General features: G+C 40.5%; 1 long non-coding RNA gene across 2 annotated transcripts; it reads right to left on the bottom strand.

The window, feature by feature from the left end:
- Positions 1-380: 380 nt before the first annotated feature.
- On the bottom strand, positions 381-23,144 carry LOC110350706 (uncharacterized). 2 transcript variants are annotated; one of them, XR_015441637.1, is made up of 3 exons: positions 21,048-23,144; positions 20,147-20,225; positions 381-635 (listed from the first exon to the last, which is right to left on the bottom strand). It is a non-coding gene; the product is annotated as an uncharacterized LOC110350706 (long non-coding RNA). The 2 variants fall into 2 exon arrangements; XR_015441638.1 differs by lacking the exon at positions 381-635 and adding an exon at positions 8,868-18,862.
- Positions 23,145-24,301: the final 1,157 nt, after the last annotated feature.

The following is a 24,301-nucleotide window of genomic DNA, read 5'->3' as shown; positions in this document are numbered from 1 at the left end:
TCCCCGGATGTGTTCCAGATTGACCCAGTGTATGTTCACCACTGTCAAACCCCACTGCTGTGGTGCCCAGACCTTTCCATGATGGTCCTGAAGAAGGTACTCCTAGCATGCTTTATCCAGTATCACTGAATATTCTTTTTTAACAGATAATTTGAGGAAGGAAATAGAGTCTTATTGAATCTACACGAGTGACAGGCTCACAGGAAAGCCATCCAGGTAAGGATCATTCTTGTTCCTTTTTCATTCTTGCCAGTAAAATTGTGCCTTCAGCATCGGTCCTTACAGGTTTACACAGACGGCATCCAGCTGACTTTCAGTAAGAGATGAAGCATACACTGTGCCACAACACAGCTGTTGAGAGGAACTTCTGACAGGGGTGGACACCTAAAATGAGCTCAGTTAATGTTACATGTATCTATATTTCTCACATGCATTTTTTAATGTTAAAAATGTCAATTATATGTTTATTTTCACACACTAGATATGAACAAAGTGAGGCTGAGTGTGTCTACATCCCTTCCTTGGGACCCTACTCCAAACAATAGGACTGAGAAAGGAAGTGATACAATCCAAGACTCACTTTAGAGAGTGGAGGCCAGCCTATGAATTTGCTCCCAACTGGAGGACCGACAAGGCTGAAAGACAAAAAAGACAGAATTAACTAAGAACACGGAGCCCGGAGCTTTCTGCCTCTACTGAACAGGAACCCTGAGTTTTGGCTCTCATTGCTTTTATTCACTTAGACACAGGGGCAGGCAATCAAGGTAACAGAGGAGTCATCTGCTTCCTGTTATCTATAACATATGTATGGGTAAACAACTAGATCTCAGCTGTATAGATTTTTCTCTAGGACTTGCCTGTTAGCAAAGGATGCACAGCTGTTGTTCTCCTCTGTACTCAGAGAAAGTCAGTTAGGCCCCAATCCTCATTATGTGGTCTCCTACACAAGAGCATCTTTTGAAACCTTATTTCCAAGTTTCCTTTGACTAAGACAACATGTATTTGTTTTCTGTTGCTATAACAAAAATCCTCGAAGCTTGGATTATATATTAAAAAAAGGTTTATTTAGGTCACAGTTCTAGAATTGAGCACGGTGCCAATATTTGTTCTGGTTTGGCGAGGGCCTCCTTTACTGTGTCTCAGAGTAGCAGACCACAGCAGAGCAGCAGCATGTATAAGAGGGAGAGAACAGTCACGCGGAGAGAAGGAAGCCAGGGAGTGGGGAGGAACTAGGCTTGCTCTTCGACAGTGATACACATTCGTGAAAATGAATCCATTCCAAGAACACTGTCGATGCTTCTGAAGGAGGATGCCCCCAAAACCTGAGTGTCTCTCAGTAGACCCCACCTCTTAAAGGCTCTTTAATACCACCACCTTGGGCACCAAGCCCCCAGCACATGAACATTAAGAGCACACCTTCTCTGAGAGACTGTGAACAGCAAGACAGGGAAAGAGGCTCCAGTGAAGCAGATACCAGGGAAGACAGTGGGTGCTGAACACATTGCAATAGAGTGCAGGAAATCCTTCTCCTTCGACAGCAACTTTATCACCATTTGCTGCAGCAGAGTATGGGGCAGCTTGGACGTCAAATGTAGATACTCTGAATGATTCAAGAATGGAACCATTTTTTTTTAATATGAATGTTGTAGAAATTCTTTTTTTTTCCTTTGGTACCAATGATCAAATGTTGTAGAAATTCTGAACCGTGGAAATAAACCAAAAGTTTTACTTGAAGAGGTAGAGGAAAAAGCAAGACTTTATGACCTGAATGCACAATTTTACTGGCAAGAATGAAAAAGGAACAAGAATGATCCTTACCTGGATGGCTTTCTTGTGAGCCTGTCACTCGTGTAGATTCAATAAGACTCTATTTCCTTCCTCAAATTATCATTAAATTATCAATCTTTATGACCAGTTGACTTCAAAAAGGCCTGGATGAGAGAGGGAGGTTTTGTGTCGTAGTTTTAAGTTGGGAAGGGGCTAGGGGGTGAGTGAAGCAGAATTTTACAGAGGCAGAAGTTTTGAGCAGATAAGCAGGTGTCACAACTTCACAATTCACAATTGCTAGAGGCTTTCTTTAGGAACAGGTTCACACAGCATAACAGTTTAGGGCTAACGTGACAGGATGCACGTTGTGAAGCTAGGCTAACAGGACATATAAAATGACTTCAGGGCTCACAGGAGTAACATGCGTTGTGAAGCTAGGCTAACAGGATACATAAAATAGGACAACAGGATTTTAGGGCTAACACAAAGAACATACACTGGCAAGGGTAAGGTCCTGAGCTCAATCCCTGGTACCACAAAAAAAAACAAAAAAAGAAAGAATGCACATTGTGAAATGAGGCTAACTGAATTTATATTACAGGACTTTAGGGCTCACAGAAAGAACACACATTGTGAGCACTAAAGCTAACAGGATATATAAATATTTTGTGGTGGCTCACACTGACAATATTTCAGTATTTCAAAACTCTGTCACTTCAAGGCTTATGTTCATTTTGATCAGTAAATTTCTGGGAAAAAATATGTTACTTCTATTTTTTGAGATGTTAAGGATGAAATTTATGACTTTTCACATGCCAAGCAAGTGCTCTACCACTGAACAGTATCCCCAGCCCTACAATTATTAAAGTGTGACTAGAATGAAACATACTACCAATCAAAAGCTTGAAACCTAGAATTTAGAAATCTTCAGTAAGAGTTTGCTGAAAATTGTAGGAAAACAAAAGTTTTTAAAACGTGAGAGAGGTCAGGGATTTAGCTCAGTGGTTCCGCCACCTGCCTCGCAAGCGCAAGGTCCTGAGCTCGATCCCCAGTACCAATAAAACATGGAGCGCTTTTGCCTAAAATACTGAGCACCTTCACATGGTAATCCAAACCATGGTAATGTATTCAGTATTTCAGGTAAAAGCTCTCCATGTTGTAAAAATATTTTCCTACAACTTATTCATTCTTTTTGGAAATTTTTACTGAACAATTTCTCTATTGTAGGCTTTAAACTTTTATTTGGTAATATTGAGGTGAGAGAATAATTTTAATAAAGTACATAAACCAAAACAATAAAAAACACAGCATTTGAAGTGCAAATAAGAATGACCAAGTTAGAATTTGCAGGCAGCCAGGCACAGTGGTGCACGCCTGTAATCCCAGCACTCAGGAGGCTGAGGCAGGAGGATCACCACGAGTTCAAGCCCCAGCCTGGGCTACATAGTGAGTTCAAAACCAACCTGAACTACACAGCAAGACTCTGTCCAAAAAAAAAAAAAAAAAAAGTTTGCAGCCTTTTGAGTTTTTGAGTGCAAATGGTTGGGGGTTAGCTAGCACATGTGATCTAATCAATGGACTCATCCATTTAAGATACACCTTCATGAAAGGGAAATGCCCAACTGCATCCAAACGTAATGCTAACAGTCCTTAGCTTATAATTACTAAGCAGCTCTTTGCAAATTATACAGGTGACACTCCTATTTTATGGTTTATAACATAAAAATGAAAATGTAAATGAAATGAATTACTTTAGGTTCCCATAATTATGTTCACAGTCTATATCTAATGCTTCAGTATCAGATTTATACTCAGAGCCATTAATGTTTATAATGCTATATTATCCTCTGTGGCGTTCCTGGAGATGCACATGTACACTTCAAAATGAAAAGGAGACAACCCTTTGTTGTTCCTAAGACTTCTCCCCAAGACACTGACACCAGTTCTGCAAAGCTTCCGGCTGGTGATCTCACCAGAAAAGGCAAGAGAGTTTTTGAAACCGTGTTCTTATATGTAAATCCAATGGCAGTGTACAACCTGAGCTACCCTTAACTTGTATTAAGTTGTATTTTTTTCTGAGATGGTATAATAGAAGAAACTGTGCATAATTACAAATGATAAAACATAAAACTGAGGTCTGAAAAGGTTCATAAGAGGAGTGCTGCTTTCTGAGTGTAGAGAGTGTACACAGCAAGGGACAGGCGCAGTGAGTGAGTGGGTGAACAGGAGCAGCACGTTCCCTCAGATCTGTAATAGGGAACTGGTCTGTGAGGAAGCTGCCCTGGCAGAAGGCAGGATGCTCTCCCTTAGGACTCACTACCTGAGGGGTGCCTTCTGCCTGAAGTCCTCTTCTTATCCCAGGAGCTCGAAGTGGCCTTGTTTTTGAACATCAGTGAAAAAGAGCACCTGCTGCTGTTCTATTTGCACTACTTTTGGGGGGTTTCTGGGGGAACAACAAAAAGTTTTCACATTCTCTGAGATTTCAGTCAGTGGGGAGTTAGAAGACAAATCTAAACTGTAGGAGAAAGAGCTGCACTTGGAACTTAGAGGACAGCATCGAATCCAGGATGGCGTGGACAAGGCTGGACCCTTGGAGGAGGAAGTGAGAGGATGTTCTGAGGAACGAGAAGCAGTGACCGAGCACACAGGAGAGAGAAAGAGGAACAGTATACGGGCCGGGCCAGGTCATGAGAAGCCAGAGGGCCCGAGGCACAGCTTGGGACTGTCACAAGAGAGGATGGCAGGAACAGTAATGGAGAAGGGGGCAGGGCATGGGAAAGATGAGGCTGGTCAGGAAGTGATACAGGGGCAGCACACAGAGGGTGCTTTCTGTGCTGCAGCACTGATGCCCAAATCGTGTTCCGTGACATGTTATCTCAGTCCATGAAGGACATTCAGAACAAGCGATGGCGGGCCCTGTCCATGGGGAGACCCCTGGGCATCACCCGAAGGGGCTTGGGAGTGAAGAGAGGTGAGGACCAAGAGGGTCTCTATGACATGGGACCCAGGAATTTCTGACCCGGTGGTGGTAGAAAGCAAACAAACCCAAGTGCTTACCAGTATTTGGCCAAGGCTTTACATGGGGCTTTTATCTCAGCAGAAGGGCAACAATGCTAATTACACATATACATATATATATAATTTCTCATATACAATTTCAGTTTTGCAATGGTTTCCCTTGTTTTCTTCTGTAATTTTTGTATGGGGATACTGGATATTGAACCAAAGGCCCTCACACTGAGCTAGGTCTCGAGTCTTTTTATTATTATTATTTTCGAGACAGGGAATCACTATGTTACTAAGTTTTCCAGGCAAGCCTTCAATTTGTGATTCATTTTCCAGAGTGCTGGCATACAGGTGCCTGGCACCATACCTGGCTTATAATTCACCTTTTGTTACTATAAGGAAAGATATTCATGGTGGGGATTTATCTCAGTGGCACCGCACCTGTCTTGTAAGTGCAAGGTCCTGAGTTTGATCCTCCGTACCAGAAAAAAAAAAAAAAAAAGATATGCACTTCTTTAGTGCATAAGAGTATAAAACTAATTATTGGATTTTTTTTTTTAAAAGAAGGGACTTAGGGCCAGGGATTTAGCTCAGGGGTTTCACTGCCTGCTTCGCAAGTGCAAGGACCCAAGTTTGATCCCCAGTACCAAAAAAATAAAATTAAATTAAAAATTTAAAAAGGGACTTTATTCTTGTTTTTTGTTTTGTTTTTTTTTTGTATTAAATTCTTTTACTGGTACATTGTAGGTATACAACACAATTACATTTCTCATTGGGAATTGTACCTTTACATAATGCATCTTGGTTCTTACTTTTTCCCCATTCCTAGCCCTCCCTTCATGCCCTCCACCCTTCCCTATTTACAAACACTTTATTTCCATTTTTTCCATTTCTCATTTTTCCTTTCCCTTCTTTCCTTTCCCCTGCCCCTCCCACTACCCTACCCCTTTGGACCTTTTCTTCCTATTTTACATTATCGATTATTCATTCTAATCACTGGTACATTTTAGGTATACAATATAAAGACATTCATCATTGGAAATTTGCACCTTTACATAGTCTCTCTTGGTTCTTATTTTTCACCCTTGCCCAGCCCTCCCTTCAACCCCTCCAGTCCTATTTACAAAGATTTTGTTCCTATTTTTCCATTTTCTCATATTAATCCCATTCCCTTCTATCCTTTCCCCTAGCCCTCCCACTTCCTTCCCCTTTGCCCTTTTTCTTCCTATTTCACATTACCTATTATACATTTAGTCCTTATTTAACCTTTCAGTTTCTCACACCAGAGAAACTATTCAGTATTTACACATGTGTGTCCTATTTATTTGACTTAAGAGTATCGCCTCAATGTGCATCCACTTAGCTATAAATGTCTCTAATTTCTCATTTTTTATGGCTGAGCAGTACTCCATTTTATTAAAAAAACACATTTTCTTTATCCAGTCTCCACTTGATGGGCATTTGGGCTGTTTCCAAGTTTTAGCTATTACAAACTGCACTGCTATGAACATGGGTGCATATATATCACTGAGGTATGATTCTTTTAATTCTTTGGGGAAGATCTCCAGCAGTGGAATAGCGGGGTCAAATGGGACTTCCAGTCCTAGTTCTTTGAGGTATCTCCATACTGATTTCCACAGTGCTTGCACCAGTCTACACTCCCACCAGCAGTGGAGCAGGGTTCCTCTTTCCCCACAGCCCTGCCAGCATTTGTTATTGGTTGATTTCATGATAGCAGCCATTCTTTCTGGAGTGAAGTGGAATCTCATCGTTGTTTTCATTTGCATCTCTCGAATGACCAGTGATGTTGAACATTTTTTCATGTATTTATTTGCTATTTCTACTTCTTTATCTGAGAAATGTCTGTTCATTTCAGCTGCCCATTTTTTGATTGGGTCTTTAAATTTGGGAGGTCTGATCTTTTTAAGTTCTTTATGGATTCGAGATAGTAGACCTTTGTCTGAGGAAGAGCAGGTGAAGATTTTTTCCCACATTGTGGGTTGTCTCTTCACACTGCTGGTGATTTCTCTTGCTGTGCAGAAGCCTTTTAATAAGAAGAGATCCCATTTGTTGATTGTTTGTGCTAGTTCACAGGCAACTGAGGTTTTGTTCATAAAATCTTTTCCTACAGCGATGTCTTCAAGGGTTCTACCTAACCTCTGTTCCAACCGGTTCAGAGTTTCTCTTTTAATATTTAGATCTTTAATCCATTTTGATTTTAGTTTAGTACATGGTGAGAGATACAGGTCTAGTTTTAATCTTTGGCAAGTTGAAGCCCAATTTTTCCAGCACCATTTATTAAAGAGGCTATCTTTCCTCCTGTGAGGATGTTTGGCTCCTTCGTCAAAGATGAGATGGCTGAGTGTGTTTGGTGTGGTTTCTGCATCTTCTAATCTGTGCCACTGGTCCTCAAGTCTGTTTCTTTGCCAGGACCATGCTGTTTTTATCACAGTAGCTTTGTAGTAGAGTTGCAGGTTGGGGATTGTGATACCCCCTGCCATGTCTCTGTTACCTAGAATTGCTTTTGCCATTCTGGGTCTCTTCTTGTTCCAAATGAATTTTTAGATTGTTTTCTCGAGGTCTATGAAGTATGCTGTTGGGATCTCAATTGGAATTGCATTAAATCTATATAGCAGTTTTGGAAATATGGCCATTTTCACTATATTAATCCTTCCTACCCAGGAGCAGGAGATGTCTGTCCATTTTCTGATATCATCTTCAATCTCTCTTTTCAGAGTGCCATAGTTTTCAGAGAAGAGGTCTTTGATTTCTTTCGTTAGGATGATTCCTAGGTATTTCAGTTTTTTGGATGCTATTGTGAAAGGAATTACTTGCCCTATTTCTCTCTCAGTGAGTCTGTCATTGGTGTAGAGGAAAGCTATTAATTTTTGTGTGTTGACCTTGTAACCAGCTACTTGCCAGAATTTGGTTATTAAGTCTAGAAGACTTTTGGTGGAGTTCTTGGGGTCTTCTATATAGAGTATCATGTCATCTGCAAATAATGACAATTTGACTTCTTCATTACCTATCTTTATTCCTTTTATTTCTTTCTCTTGTCTAATTGCCATGGCTAATGTTTCCAGAACTATATTGAACAAGAGTGGTGATAGTGGACATCCTTGTCTTGTTCCTGATTTGAATGTGAAGGATTTCAGTTTTTGACCATTTAGTATGATATTGGCTGTTGGTTTTTCATAGATGGCTTCTATCAGTTTGAGGTAGAGACCATCTATTCCAATTTTTTGTAGGGTTTTTATCATAAATGCCTGTTGGATTTTGTCAAATGCTTTTTCTAGGTCTATGGAGATAATCATATGGTTTTTGTCCTTGGCTCTATTGATATAGTGTATTACATTGATTGATTTTCGTATATTGAACCATCCCTGCATCCCTGGGATGAATCCCACTTGATCAGGGTGTATGATCTTCTTGATGATCTTCTGCATTCTGTTTGCCAGTATCTTATTAAGGATTTTTGCATCTATGTTCATTAGTGAGATTGGCCTATAGTTCTCTTTATAGGTTGGGTCTTTCTCTGCTTTGGGGATCAAGGTGATGCTTGCTTCCAGGAAGGAATTTGGGAGTATTGCTTCCCTTTCAATTTCATTGAAGAGTTGAAACAGTAGTGGCAGCAGTTCCTCTCTAAATGTCTTGTAGAATTCAGCAGCTAAGCCATCAGGGCCCGGGCTTTTCTTAGTTGATAAGTTTTTAATTACATTTTCAATTTCATTGGTTGATACTGGGTTGTTCAGAATTTTTAGGTCTTCTTCATTCAACTTTGGTAATTCATATGTATCTAGGAATCTGTCCATTTCTTCTGTGTTGTCCATCTTATTGGCGTTTAGGTTCTGGAAGTGTAGGTATTGATGATCCTCTGGATTTCTGCTGGGTCTGTTGTAATTTCACCCTTTTCATTCCTAATTGCATGGATTTGGGCCTTTTCTTTCCTTTTTCTGACCAGGTTGGCTAAAGGTTTGTCAATTTTGTTGATTCTTTCGAAGAACCAACTCTTGGCTTCATTGATTTTTTGTATCATTCTCTTAGTCTCCATTGCATTGATTTCTCCTCTGATCTTTATAATTTCCTCCCTTGTATGAGCTTTGGGGTTGTCCTGCTCTTCTTTTTCTAGAAGCTTGAGGTTCAGCATCAGGTTGTTTAATTGGGCTCATTCTGTTTTCCTAATATGTGTATTCACTGCTATGAATTTCCCTCATAAGACTGCTTTCATTGTGTCCCATAGATTCCGGTATGTTGTATTGTCATTGTCATTGAATTGAAGGAACTGTCTGATTTCTTCTCCTCTGTGACCCATTGGTTATTCAGAAGTGTGTTGTTCAAATTCCATGTGTTTATGAAATTTTTTGAGCTTCTTTTGCTATGGATCTCCAATTTCATCGCACTATGGTCTGATAATGTACAGGGGATAACTTCAATTCCTTTGCACTTACTTAAACATGTTCTATGTGTGAGTATGTGGTCTATTTTGGAGAATGACCCATGTGCAGCTGAGAAGAATGTGTATTCTGATTTTGTGGGGTGGAAGACTCTGTAAACATCTGTTAAGTTCATTTGTTCAAGAGTTCGATTGAGTTCTAGTATTTCATTACTTATTTTTAGTCTAGTTGATCTCTCCACTTGTGACCGTGGGGTGTTGAGGTCCCCCACTACAATTGTATTAGTGCATATATGACTTTTTATGTCCGTTAGTATTTGTTTTATATAGTTGGGTGCACTAGTGTTTGCTGCATAGATATTTATGATTCTCATCTCTTCCTCTTGAATTGTCCCCTTTACAAGGATGTAGTGTCCTTCTTCGTCTCTCTTAATCAGTGTTGGTTTGAAATCTACTTGATCTGCAAAGAGGATAGCTACTCCTGTTTTTTTTCGGGTTCCTGTTGCATGCAGTATTGTTTTCCACCCTTTAACTTTCAGTCTATGAGTTTCCTTTTGAATTAAGTGTGTTTCTTGTATGCAGCATATTGTTGGATTTTGCTTCTTGTCCCATTCTTCCAGTCTATTTCTTTTGATTGGTGAATTGAGACCATTAACATTGATGGTTATAACTGAAACGTACTGACTTGTCATTGCCATGACTTTTTCTTTTTGTTGGGTTCTCCCCCTTTTCATTTAATTTCTTGTCATGCCAGAAGGGTTCATTATGCTTTGCTTCCTGGGGTTGTGATCCTCAATGTCTGTTCCTAGGATATTGTGTAAAATTCTTTGGAGTGCTGGCTTGGTATTCATGAAGTTCCTAAGGTGCTCTTTGTCTGGAAAGTATCTTATTTCTCCATCAATTTTGAAAGATAGTTTTGCAGGGTACATCAATCTGGGTTGGAGGTTGTTTTCTTTTAGGGCTTGGAATATGTCATTCTAAGCTCTTCTTGCCTTGATGGTTTGTGTTGAGAAATCTGCTGTGATTCTGATGGACTTTCCTTTGTATGTGATTTGTTTCTTTTCTCTCACTGCTTGTAGAATTTTATTCTTCTGTTGGATTTCTGGAATCCTAACTGTTATATGCCTATCTGCAGATTTTTTTTGATCAAGGCTATTTGGAGTCCTATATGCCTCACTTATCTGTATGTCACCTCTTTTCCCGCTTGGGAAGTTTTCTGCCATTATTTCTGTGAAGAGATTTTTTTTTGTCATCTCCACTCTCTCCTGTTTCTTCATTGAGCCCAATCAGTCTTATGTTATTCTTCTTTGCATCATCTAGAAGCTGCTGGATTGATTTCTCATGTTCCCTTATAATTTTGAAGCAATTTTTCTTTTCCTGGTCACTAATTGCAATTTTATCTTCTATATCTGAAATTCTGTCCTCACATTGGCTCATTCTGCTGTGTAGACTTTCAGTGGAGTTTTTCATGTCCTGGAAATCTATTTGCATCTGTTTTATGGATTCCATTTGTTTGTTATGTTGGGATTCCATCATGTTCCTGAGCTCCTCTCTAGATTTATTAATCATGTCTTGCACTAGGGGCACAATTTCTCCTGTTATCTGAGAAATTATTTCTGATTTCATTTTTTCCAGATCCCCTTTTGTTGCCAGTTCAGTGGGTCCAGGTGGTTGAGTATCAGAGTGTTCCATCTCATTTCCCTTTGGGGTTACTGTAGGTGATTTGGAAGTCTGGTTTTGAGACTTATTTACATGTTTTCTCATTTTGACTGGGCCAGGGGGCTGTTACCACCTGCATCGATTACCTCCTCTGTGCTGGGTGAGGTGGGCCAGGGGCCGTGAGCAGTGGTAGGGATGGTGTCCCAAAAGCCCTTTCCTGTGGGCTGGGAGCAGCCGGAGGGATGGTGGCCGGGAAGCCCCTTCCTCTGGACCAGGAGCAGTGGGATGGCAGCTCAGAAGCCCCTCCCTCTGGCCTGGGAGTGGTGGGAGGGATGGTGGCCTGGAAGCCCCTTCCTCTGGGCTAGGTGCAGCGGGACAGAATGTGGCCAAAAAGCCCTTTCCTCTGGGCTGGGAGCAGCGGGAGGGATGGTGACTGGGAAGCCCCATCCTCTGGACCAGGAGCAGTGGGACAACGGCTCAGAAGTCCCTACCTCTGGGCCAGGAACAGTGGGACTCAGTACCTTGGTCTGGTGGTCTGGTGTCCTCTGTGTCTTTGTAGTGTGGAACCCTATTCTTAGTTGTTACTGCATTCAATCCATTTCTTGTTATTGTCTGGTAAAAGTACTAATAAAAATGGGAGGTAGGGCCGAGGATTTAGCTCAGTGGTTCCACTGCCTGCCTTGCAAGTGCAAGGACCCAAGTTCAATTTCCGGTACCAAAAAAAAAGGGGGGAGGTAACTGTGTAAGTGCAGAAGAGCAGCTTCCAACAAATATTCAACATTGCTTCTACTGTGTTTGTGTGTATGTGTTGCAAGAGATAAAACCAAGGGATTCCTGCATCCTAGGCAAGTAAGAACTCTGCCACTGAGATATACCCCTAAACCCCCATTTTCCTAACTTGATTATGGTATGGGAACATGACACCACGAACCACACTTTCCTTATATACACACAAACACTGTACCTTACACAGTGTAGGTAGAGACAAGATTTTGTATTTCCAAAACACTGTAACTTACTAAGAATGTCGACATTTTTCTGCTTTGGTGAAACTTTTTTCCTGTGAGAATTTTGTTATGCCAAAACATTAATTTTGTTAATTTTAAACTACACTGATTTTATCTTTAGCCAGCAACGTGGACTCTCAACACAGGCAGATCAGGGATGGAATGAGTCAATCACACAAACCAGGACCCAGATACCTTATAGTTTCCCTTTGGTCTAGACTAAATGAGCTGCACTAGATGCTCACACTGCTGTCTCAGAAGGGGTATCAGGTATCAAACATAGTATCCTGAAACATGGCATGTTGGTATTTAAGAATTTTCAGCTGAATTAATTGAGAAAATACAAAAGTACAAATGTCACTCTCACTTGCTCCTACTCTTCTCCCTTGAAGCAAGTCATAAAACAACCTTCTGACCTCCTGCTCCTGAAACTGGCTCCTAAAACTAATCTCTGAGAGATCCTGCTCTATACCCAGAGATCAATAAGAACCTGAACAAACAGGCCCAGCTAAGTTCCCCCTTGTTTATTACCATTAGAACATAACCTGTTACACTTCTTGACTGTTCATAAAAATTCAGGGCCGGGGATTTAGCTCAGTGGTTCCGCCACCTGCCTTGCAAGTGAAAGGACCCGAGTTTGATCTCTGGTACAAAAAAAAAAAACAAATACAGTTGTCCCCAGGTCTTTAGGTCTTCATTTCTTTTCTTTTTTTTTTGATGCCGGAGATCAAACTTGGGTCTTTGTGCTCACAGAGCAGGTGGGGCAACCACTGAGCTAAATCCCCAGCTCTAGGTCTTCATTTCTGAAGGCTCCCACATTACTTCAAACTTATGTTGATTATATTTTTTACGCTTTTCTCTTGTGAATTTGTCTTTTTTTTATAGGCATTTCAGCCATGAACCTTCCTATGGGTGAAGAAAACATTCCTCTTTGGTCTCTGCTATTTCTGGCACCAACATACAGTTAGTGAGACACCTCACTTGCTTCTGAACCTGCAAATGCGAAAAAGCCAGCAAAAGGTAAAATTACTACCAAAGTCAGCCCTCCAGGATTACTCTCTATAGTACCTTTTTAATTTAAATGATAAATTTTTTCCTTGTCCCTGTGTTTATAAATTCTTATTAGCACCAGCCGTACTGGCACACAGCTGTAATCCTAGCACTTGGGAGGCTGATGCAGGAGGATTGCCATGAGTTCGAGGCCAGCCTGTGCTACATAGTGAGTGTAAGGCCAGCCTTAACTACATAGCAAGATCCTATCTCAAATAAATAAATAAATTCCAAACAATAAATAAATAAATTCATATTAGCAGGATAAACCATTTGTTTGGTGACTTTTGTGTAAATGTGTTTTCCATTGAAATATAATTTGTCTATTGTTTCACCATTTCTATCAAAGATAATGAAAGTAAGATTTTGTTTTGTTTTGTTCTGATTGTATTTTGAGGTCTTATTTTGGTCTCCTTTTGCAAAAGGAAAATATTCTCCTTAAAGTGCCTTGATTATGCATCTAAGTTTAGTGGCAATAGTGATTTCTTTGCGGAGGGCAAACTCAAGGGGTAGAGCATGTGCTAGGCCTGGGTTCAAGCTTCAGCACGGAAAAGAGGAAGGGATGGAGGAAGGTAGGGAGGGAGGAATAAAGTAAGCAAGGAAACTTTCAGGGTCTTCTCAAGCTTATTTTAAGTTTGTTTTGCTGGAACTTTTCATAAATAGCCACTGACTAGACATTTAGAACCCCTGAAGCCTAGGAAAACAGGTAAATCTTTCTGTAAGGTTTTGTCCTCAGTACCTGTACATTTGGGTGAATTCCTCTCTCCTTGAAGTCCTTGAGATATGCTGAGGTTCATGGCCTTCCAGTGCATAAAGCGTCCCAGGCGCCAGTTTCTTTTTCCAAAGAGACTTCTTCTGCATTAGCTCCTTATAAAGTCACCCTCACTTCCTTAAAGCCATTTGCTCATATCTGATTTTCACACTGTTCTCAAGTATGACATTCCAGTCAAATACATGAAAATACAAATAATGTTCCCAACTATGTCCTGTTACAAGGGGAACAGATTCTTATTTATATAAATATTTATTCAAATATTATCATAAAAATGGGCATACTTACAAATAGCTTCCAATCTCTAAGAGAATTAGGGAAAACAATTGTTTTAATTTTTTTATAAAACTATAATCTACCAAAATACTCTTAGGTATACATACATTAAGAGAAAATGGGTTTCCTTAAACCTCAATAACTAAAGAAAGATTGAACAAAGTAAGCATTAATTTTATACAACTAAATGAGCTGATGGAAATGATTATACTTTTCTGAAGATTGTTTAGAAATAGTTTTACTTGTATCTGGAAAAAAACTCTAAAAACCCAGAATTGTTTAAAATAAAAAATGCACAACTGTTTTCATCAGTTCATTTAGTGCCATGTAACTAATGCTTATTTTGCCTGATCTTGGTTGAGTGGTTTTATGAACACATAAATACATGGTCTTTTTCATTAGAGCTCTATAAATTCTCACCAAGTCAAATGGTAAGATTGTTTTTTAATTTTTTGTGAGTCTCTGATTTTATCGTTATTTTTAGCACATAATATTGTATCCTTTCTATTTGTAAAAGCTTGAATATATTTAAGAAGTACAATATGATGTTGTGAAATATTTATATATTATGGAATGGCTACAGCAAGCCAACTAATATATTCATTGGCCCAGTGTGGCAGCACACGGCTATCATCCCAGCACTCTGAAGGCTGAGGCAGGAAGATTTCCTCAAATTTGAAGCTAGCCTGGGCTATATAGTGAGTTCAAGGCCAGACTGAACTACGTAGTGAGACCCTGTGTCAAGAAAGAAAAAAAAAGGAGTGGGGATTTAGCTCAATGGCACCGTGCCTACCTTGCAAGCACAAGGTCCTGGGTTCGATCCCTGGTACTGGGGGAAAAGAAGGTATTTATTGACACACATACTAATCTTTTCTAATTTTTTTTCAGTGGCAAGGATCAAACTCAGGTCCTCGCGCTTGGGAGGCAGGCGGCGGCACCGCTGAGCTAAATCCCCGGCCCCCATACTACTCTTTTCTGTGGTAAGAACAGTTGAAATCTACTCTCTTAAGAATCTTCAAATATTGTTCTTAGCTGTAATCACTATGTTATACAGTAGGGCTCTTAAGTGTTCTTCCAGTCTAACTGAAACTTTGTATACTTTGACCAGTATCTCCCTACCACTCCAGCCACTGATAATGACCATCTACGCTCTGCTTCTGACTTGGAAATTTTAGATTCCACATATAAGTAGAATTGTGCAGAATTTGTGCCTGATGCATTTCAGGAGTCATCCCTCATGTGGGTGATGAAATGCAATAGCTTCTGTAAATAAAGGAGGGGGTGATTTAGCTTCTCCGTCTGGAATTAACACTACACACTCAGTTTTTTAAAGGGCACAGGTTCCCTGTGTGCATCTATTAGACTAACGCTGTGGAAGCAGCTCTGTAGATCACTGTCCTCATTGTGGCTGGTTCAACTTTCAAGGCCTCCAAATTATGTCTGGCACTGTTCAGACTTATGCAGACAAATCTTTGCAGAGCTCCCACCTCTTTCATAATATTAACAAACCTCCTGGATGCATACACACAGTCAATAAGAAATCCCCTCCAGAACAGAGGCCTACTCCCCTGATTTCTCCAGGAGAGCTGAGATTCTGGCACATGCCAACAGGAAGCCAAGGCTGGACGTGCGCATGACAGAGCCTCTAGTCCTATTCAAAGTGATCCTGCACAGCCCCAGTCTGTGAAGCCACTCTGGCAAACTACTTTGTATCCTGAATAGTGTGCTGGAATTAAAGCCTTGGAAAGAATGCTAGGCCCCTGGTATTATTTACTGTAATCTTTTTGGAATGGTTTGGTGTTCTCAGCAGACCTGGGGAAGATTGTAGAAATGAGCCACACAAAGCCACCCTAGTTACCAAAATAATACCCACTCCCACTCAAGATGTGTTGAGACACATCTTGCTTTGGTTGCTTCTCATAGTTCCACTGTACTAGTGCCATTGTGGCAAGCATATATATGGGGACATTGCCTGCTGATTGCCAATATGTCTCCCCACACTTTCATCAAAAAGAAACAGGCCTGATGTGGTGATGCATGCTTGTAATCCCAGCACTCGGGAGGCTGAGGCAGGAGGATCACTGAGAATTTCCAGCCAGCCTGAACTGTATATTGAGCTTGTCTCGAAAAGAAAAGGAACATAGGATACAATATTCAGGTCCAGGGTGGTAGCCTCCTAAATCAGAGAAAGCAGGCTATTAATCCAGTGCAGCAGAACTTTCTACCCCAAATTCCATCGCAGGACTCTCTGCCTAGGCATTACAGGACAACATAAGAAGAACTGTCTAAAAATAAGAAATAAAAATGACTGAAGAGCTCACTCAGTAGTAGAGTGCCTCTGGGTTCAGTCCCTTATGTCTCAAAAACAGGGATGTAAATTAATTTTACATTTTCCAAAGTATCTTGTTTAAATTTTACATCTGTAATATTTGGCCCTAAATGAATTACTTCTACACCATAGAGCATTGAGTTCTGTCCTCTTTCAGGGCAGAAGCCTAGCAGCCACTTGTATTCTGTGTCACTATTCCCTGCTGGAACTCCAGTCTCAATTTAGTCTTTCCTGGGTTGTATAATCCCTTTGTTCCTCACTCTTACAGGGTCCCTATTTGCATTTTCTATAATTCTGTGGATAGCCAGGAGTCTGGCACTACAGAGGCAATGGTGGTCAATCTAATCATCACCTGGATTATAGAAATCACTGGGTAATCACTGTGGTCCTCTGATGACATTCCCCATCTACCCTCCCAGCTAACCCCGACTCTGGAATCCAGCTATATTCCTCAGCTTTCCACTGCTGGGACAAAATACCTGACACCCACAATTTAAAGGGTGGGAGGTTTAATTTTTGCTCACAGTTTCAGAGATTTAAGCCCATGGTCAGCTGGCTCTAAGACAGAAACATCATGCAGAAGGCATGGTAGAGAAAAGCTACTTAGCTCACTGGGAAGCACAGGAGCCAGAGGCAGGCTACAACCCTGTACCCTGATGCCTTCAACTAGGCCCCATCTCCTAGCAGCACATTCACATTCAGCTGTGAACTCATCAGTGGGTGAATCCATCACGAAAGTTAGTGCCCCACGATGTTATCACCTTCCAGAAGCCCTACTTCTGAACACATGAGTCTTTTGGGGGACATGTTTGATCTCTTCATACTATTGCCAATAATCCTTCCCTCTGGAAATTGCTCCAATTCTAGGAGATAAACATTTTCAGATTCCATATATGAGCGGCAGCATGCTATGTGTATCCTTTTTGCCTGGCTTATCAGTTAACATAATGCCTTTCTAGCTTGTCATTCCTGTTGCAAATGGCAAGATTTCAGACTTACTTATGGCTGAATAATATTTCATTATAAATTTAGTTTTGTTTTTGTTTTTTCTCTCTTTTGGAACTGCGAATTAAACTTAGCATGCTTCATGCATGCTAAGTATGTACTCTACCACTGAGCCTCCCCACCAGCCCCTAACATGTTTGTTAGTTGTAGCAGCACAAGTGGACTGGCACTCTTACCTAGGAAAACAGAGCCAGGACACAACTTCCGTCCAAGGACTCAGGGAATCATTGTCATTCAGGAATGAGAATATGGGGTGAAACCCCCTTGTAGGTTGTTTTTTCATTCAGACATACCTTTGCCACAAAAGACAGGTCAAAAAGAGAAAGAAAAAGATAGAAGTTTTTTGTTTTTTTTTTGTCAATGCAAAGGATCAAACCCAGGATCTTTTGAATGCTAAGTCATTGCTCTACCATTCAGCTACACCCTGACCCTCAGAAGTTTACTAATATAAATATTTCATATACACATATGCATAAATGTGAAAACACGTTCTCAGGATGTTTCTCACCTCCTCTCCCCATTATCCACACTTTGATCTGTAAACCACTGTTCTACTATTTCTATGAAATTAACTTTAAATTCCATATACAAGTGAGATCATACATCTCAAGAGAATATCACACTTTTAGAGAAGTAACAAGACAAAGAACGTGAGCCTTTGAAAGAACAACTTGTGGGCCAGGGATTTAGTTCAGTGGCACCACGCCTGACTTGCAACTGCAAGGTACTGAGTTCCAGCCCCAATATTACAAAAAAAAAAAAAAAAAAAGCAACTTATGCAAAGGAAAAACATGGCAAATAAAATTAATTAGTGAAAGATGTTAATATAGATTCCTCTATTATTACTTCCAAGGTAAGAATCTAAAATCGTTTTCAGTGGTAAACCTTTGTTCACCATCCTTGTAACTCTATGTCTTGTTTTTCAGGCACATAGCTGAAGAATAGATTATGGTATCATCTTTTTGTTAATTGTGTAACAATCAATAATCTTTTTATATTTTGCGGTACCATATTCTGTCCTCTCACAAGTGCCAGAAAAGAGACGCTTTCAGAGTACAAGATCAGGGCATAGTTGGCACTCAGCACAAACAGCTAGGGAGAAGACCTTCCATTCCAGGGGATATTTGTTCATTTCCTTTTGAGATAGGGTCTTGCCATATAACTCAGGGTGGCCTTGACCTCTCCATGTAACCCGGGATGGAACTCTCTCTCCCAAGTGCTGGGGTTACAGGTGAGTCACCACACCTGGCCCAGGAGGTACTTTTCAAGAGAAGCCTAAAATGGTAACCCAGCTTCACAAACTATACTCAAACCTCAGGAATGAAAATGGGGGAGGACTGGAGGTACACTTCAGTGATACAACACATGCCTCATGTGTACAAAGTTCTGAGTTTGATCACAAGTACCAAAAAGTAAGTTAATAAACCTGTCCTTACCACCTTCATTGCATATATTCCTAGAGAAATAGTTCAGGTGTCTGGCTCACTCACAGCTTCCTGATCAATCAGAAGTAAAGGCCAAGCTTCAGTGGTGTACACCTATGTCCTGGATGAGAGGGCCAATGATGAACTTATCCTATTCAAGTTGTGGCTTCCTAACTGTGAAAAAAATATCTTCAATGATATTCAGTAAAGCATAGTATAAAGACTTTATTTAGGACTGCTTTGAAGGATAATAGGAAAAATTTTCAATGACAGGGAAAGAAATTGAGCCCAATTCTGAATACAGAATAGCCAAGTGGCAATTTATAGTCAAAGAGCAGCAGGGAAGTCAATCAATGGAAAATTACTGTGCAGAAACATGAGAGGTAAGGAAGATACAGGCTCGAATCACCTAATGAAACAGCACCTGGGGGATAGTGGTGGATGAGGAAACTGATCATGTGCTGAGGATGATCAGTTATCAAGGCTGGATTGGAGGTTTTCTTGCTAAACCATCTTAGCAGTTTTTGCTTAAATTGGATTTTTCAAAGAAATGCAGAATGGTTCTTGGAGAAAACTCAGAAGCCTGACTACAGGTTCGGTGTGTAACTCAGTGGATCAGTGCATACTTAGCATCCAGCAAGCCCTGATTCAATGATCACCACAAAAAAAAGAAGTCCAAATAAATTTTGATGTAGCAAAAAATTGTTGTCACTCTTCCTGAATGCATTACACTCCCAATTATTCAGTGAAGCTCACTTTCCCACTCCAGTGTTTTTCTTCAACTATTGGTTTACCCAGTGTTGGTCCCCGCCCTTTTTAATTCCATTATATGTTACAAAAATATAGCAGAAACTTGTGTCTGTTGCATTATACAGCATGATCAAATCAGTACTCCAATCTCATCTCCAATTTATGAATCCTTCATGCCTGTCCTAATTGTGTAGAATTTAACTCTATTTAACTCTGTATGTGTGTGTATGTGTGGTGCTGGAGATAAATTCAAGGGCATTGAGCAGGCTAAGCAAATGCTCTTACCACTAACTTATATTCCCTGACACAGAATCCCATTTTTTAAAAAATAATGTAATTATAGGAGAATATTGGGTTTATAAGAAATTTAAGGAGAGCTATGGAATTATTTCAAAACCATAAAATTCCTTGTGACAAATTTCAGAATACAGTTCTACACATGCCTTACGTATGCATGTGTGTATATATATATGTGCATTTATATATATACACACAGACACATCTTTTTGCCTCATTGACATATTAAGGGGTAATACATGGTAACTTCAAAGATTGAAAGCTAGCCATGATGGCACACATCAGTAATCTCAGAGGCTCTTTGTGAATTTGAGACCAGCCTGGGATACACAGTGGGTTCAAGGGCAAATTGAACTATATAGTTGAGACCCTATCTAAAAATACAAAAATGCCAAGCATGGTGGCCCATACCTGTTATCCCAGCACTTGGGATGGTGAGACAGGTGGATTGCTGCAAGCTCGAAGCCAGTCTGGACTACATACTGAGACCCTGTCACAAAAAAAAAAAAAAAAAAAGAAAGAAAGAAAGAAAGAAAGAAAGAAAAAAGAATTCAAAACATCAGGAAATTAAAGTTTACCTCAGCCTTCTGGTTTCTGCAGTTACAGTGTCTGTATTTAGGCCTTTCTATTTAAATCTACACTTAAGAAACGCCTTCATAAGAGCTGGAGTTGTAGCTTACTGTTGGAGCATTTCCTTAGCATGGATTCAATCCCTAGCATGAGTAAGCACAGCTACTCAGAGGGCTGAGACAGAATTTCAGGCCAGACTGGGTGACTTCGATCCTGTCTCAAAATGCAAAAATTTAAATTTAAAAAAGGGCTAGTGATAACACAGCAGATCACACTGTATATACAATACAAAGCCAAACAAACCTCCCCATTGTTTATTTCTATGTATGCTTCACTGTATTTTCAATGTATATTATGTAGCTTAGATAACTGTAATACAATTAAGTCGGGTAACAAAACCAACAGTATGTTAAGAACATAGTACATGCCACGTTTGAAATTTTAATTGAGCCAATTTCTTAAAGCTATGTCTATTAAAATACAATTAAAGAAATAAAAACTTCCTTTGAAATCTGTGATGACAACCTTTTTCCCTCATCAATGATTCAGTTCCTTTTGGATCAAATACTTGGGAAAAAATAGGTTGTACAGTAAAATAATATGTTGCCTGAATTATTTAGAATTCCTACTCGCGAACTATTTGAGGGGATAATTAAACGGTAGTTCTTTAGTGTTTTTCTTTGGCATTATAGCCTGTTTTGAAAACAGTACAACTTGGAAAGGACCTTTCCACGACCTGCACCTGCCAAGCTTGTGTTGACCTGCGTGGAGCTGGGAGCGATAGATGAGCTGTACGCGCGGCTCGGCCAACAGGAAATACGTCATCAGACTGCGCAGCAGGCTCGGCCGCGGGCGCTCTGGAAGGTGACATTCTGGCGAGAACAGTGGCCGGCTGGGGTCAAACCTCATCGGGTCCGCGGGGTTGCGGGGCTATGTCATTTATCTAAGTTTCGCTTTCGTTACAGGACAGAGACGCTTTGTGGGTTTTGTTCGTTTTGTTTTGGCCTTCCATTTTTATGTTTAGGATTTAGTTTCTTGTCTTTTAAAAACGTGAATTAGGGCCGGAGATTTAGCTCAGTGGCACTGCACCGGCCTCACAAGAGCAAGGTCCTGAGTTAGATCCCCAGTACCAAAAAACAAACAAACAACAAAAACCGCGGATTAGCCGGGCGTGGTGGCGCACGGCACGCCTGTAACCTCAGCACTGGAGGTTGAGGCTGGAGGATATCAGTGAGTTTAAACCCAGGCTGCACTACAGAGTGAGACGCTGTGTCAAACAAACATACAAACACCCCCCCCCGCAAAAAACCCCCCAGCAAATTAGCATCCACCTTCTTAACAATGCACTCTATAATACAGATTTTAGAAGTCGTAACTTTCCTTGTTATACTTCTGACTTTACAAATGCGGCCCAAAGAGAGCCTTTGCTTTTGTAGTGCTACGTTAGAAGGGAGGCCTCGGGTGCCCACCGGGCTTGTGCTCTATCCCTCAGGGGCACCCAGCCCCCCAGCCCCACCCCTCTCTAGTGAGATAGGGATCTGCTAAATGGCCCAGGCTGGTCTGCAATTTGCAACATTCTTCTGCCTCAGGCTCCTAGGAGGCTAAAATTAGAGGTCTCCACCACCAGGATGGGTGAGACCTTTCTTTTCTTCTTCTTGTTTTGAGGTTTTTCTTTGTTTTTGTTCTTTGAGACAGGTTCTCCGTATGTAGCCCAGGCTGGCCTCCAATTTGTGGATCCTCCTGCCTAAGCCTCCCTGGTGCTGGGATTACAGGCATTTGCTCGACCACGCCCAGCTCCTTTGGTTTTTATATGTAGAACAAAATGAAAATAGTTTTATGTTAAATCTGTGGTTACAGAAGTCATCCATGAGCACATTTGCTTATGTGCCTTTAAAAAATTTTTAGGGCAGGGATTTAGCTCAGTGGCACCGCACCTGCCTTGCAAGCGAAAGGTCCTGAGTTCAATCCTTGGTATCGCAAACACCCCCCCCCTCAAAAAATTAGTTTTTGTTTGTTTTCAGTGTATTTGTTAAAACACTTGAAATAATTTTCAGTAAGTTTGATGGTAGAGTTTATTTTTGTAATATAAATGTGATTCCTCTTAAAGATGTATGTGGTTTATGCATATGTATATATGTACCTGTATACACACACACAATTTGCTTATTCTACTAGTTCATCATTTTTCTACCAAAATGTCTGACAGAGGGTAGAGACAAGGATGTTTTAGAGTATATTTGCCACAGTGCCACATAATTCATCTGAGTGCGTCATATGGATTTTCAATATGTGTACATATAGCTATTTTTTTGTTTGTTTTTCATGTGTACGTGCATGTTACTTAAAAATTATTTGGGACCAGAGATTTAGCTCAGTGGCACTGTGCCTGCCTGGCAGGCGCAAGGTCCCGAGTTCCATCCCTGGTACCAAAAATAATATTATTATTCAGTGATACTTGCTGGAGTGTGGTAAAGCTGACCATCAGCATAGGCAGAGACCACTACAACAGCTTTCCTGTAGGGGAGAGAGATTTGGCTCAACTCAGAAAACAGCAAGGCAGTGAGTTGGATGTTGTGGCACTTGTTTGTAATACCAGCAGTCAGGAGGCCGAGGCACGAGGATTGCTGTGAGTTCAAGTCCAGCCTGGGCTACAAACCAAGGTCCTATATCTCAGAAAACAAAACAGGAGAGGAAGGGAGAAGAGAAGAAAAAAGAAAAGTAGTTAGTCAAGCCAGGCATTGTCGTGCATGTCTAGAATCCCATTTTTCAGGAGGCCAAGGCAGGGAATTTTGAGTTGAAGGCTAGCTTGGGCTACGTAAGAGACCCTGGAAAGGAAGGGAAGGAAGGAAGGGAGGGAGAGAACATTCCCTGAACGTCCTCCCTCACCCAAATTTCCGCCCAGCTTTTGATGCATCTTCACCAGACGCCGAAGGTAGCTCATCTTACGTAAGTAGAAATGTTACCCATCTCCGGTGCCTTACACAGTGTTTAGTCTACCAATTCCTCTATTATAGATGTTTTTAAAAACTTTTTTCTTAATTAGAAACCTTTTTCATATTGCTAAGGAGTTATAATTTCATTTATAATTTAATTCCAGAATTCAGCTCCTCCCTGATTTTTAGATACTTGCTTTTCACAAGTCATTCAGTTTGACTAGGCCGAAGCTCGCTAACAAGGCACGAGTTCTCCAGGAGTTTTAGCATCACCTGAGGGCTCCTTAAAACCCCAGGAACTGCCCAGGGCTCTCTAATTTAGTGGATCCTTGGGGGCCTGATAAGTGAGGGTGGTGAATGATTGACTGAAGCTGCTGAGTGGCATTTGCCTGAGGCTCATGTGGAGAATGCCTGAGGATGCAGGTGAATGATTTCCTTGCCTGAAAACCCATGTTGTTTGTTGAGACTCACACAGGAAGAGGTAGAACTAGAATACTAGGGATTTGCATTCCAAAGCCTCTTTAAAATTTCACTGACTTGAAATCTAGAGGTTTCTAGTATACTGCCTAGAATCTGGACTTTATTTTCTTTTCATTAAAAAAAGAATTCTTGTGAGTCAGGATTAGTGGCACATCCCTGTAATCCCAGCGCTTTGGAGGCTGAAGCAAGGAGCATCTCTAGCCAACCTTGGCTACATAATGAGATTCTATTTAAAAAATAAAACAAAAATATGTTTTCTTGTGATCTATATATACGAAAAAGTGCAGAACACTTAGTCGTGCTTTATATTATATAAAGCTAACATCCAAATTGAGGAATAGGTGCTCCCTGGTGCTCCCCAAAAATCTGAAATTCCTTCCGTATTTTGACCTCCTCTTCCTCTAGAGAAAAGTCCTACATGCTACTGTTTTTACTGTACTTTCATTCCCTGAGTACATATTTACCAAAAATACAGGTGACATAGTTTCATTTGTTATTAAATATATATGTTGTCTTTTTCACTTAGCATTGCATTTCTAGTATTTATCCGTATGTGTGTAAATCCAGTTTGTTCATTTTCATT

The sequence above is a fragment of the Heterocephalus glaber genome, unplaced genomic scaffold, assembly GCF_053883595.1.
Source record: "Heterocephalus glaber isolate CG9 unplaced genomic scaffold, H.glaber_assembly_v1.0 deba00001531, whole genome shotgun sequence".
Lineage (NCBI taxonomy): Eukaryota > Metazoa > Chordata > Mammalia > Rodentia > Bathyergidae > Heterocephalus > Heterocephalus glaber.
The sequence above is the reverse complement of the archived record's forward strand: the minus strand, read 5'-3'. Positions and strand labels throughout refer to the sequence as shown.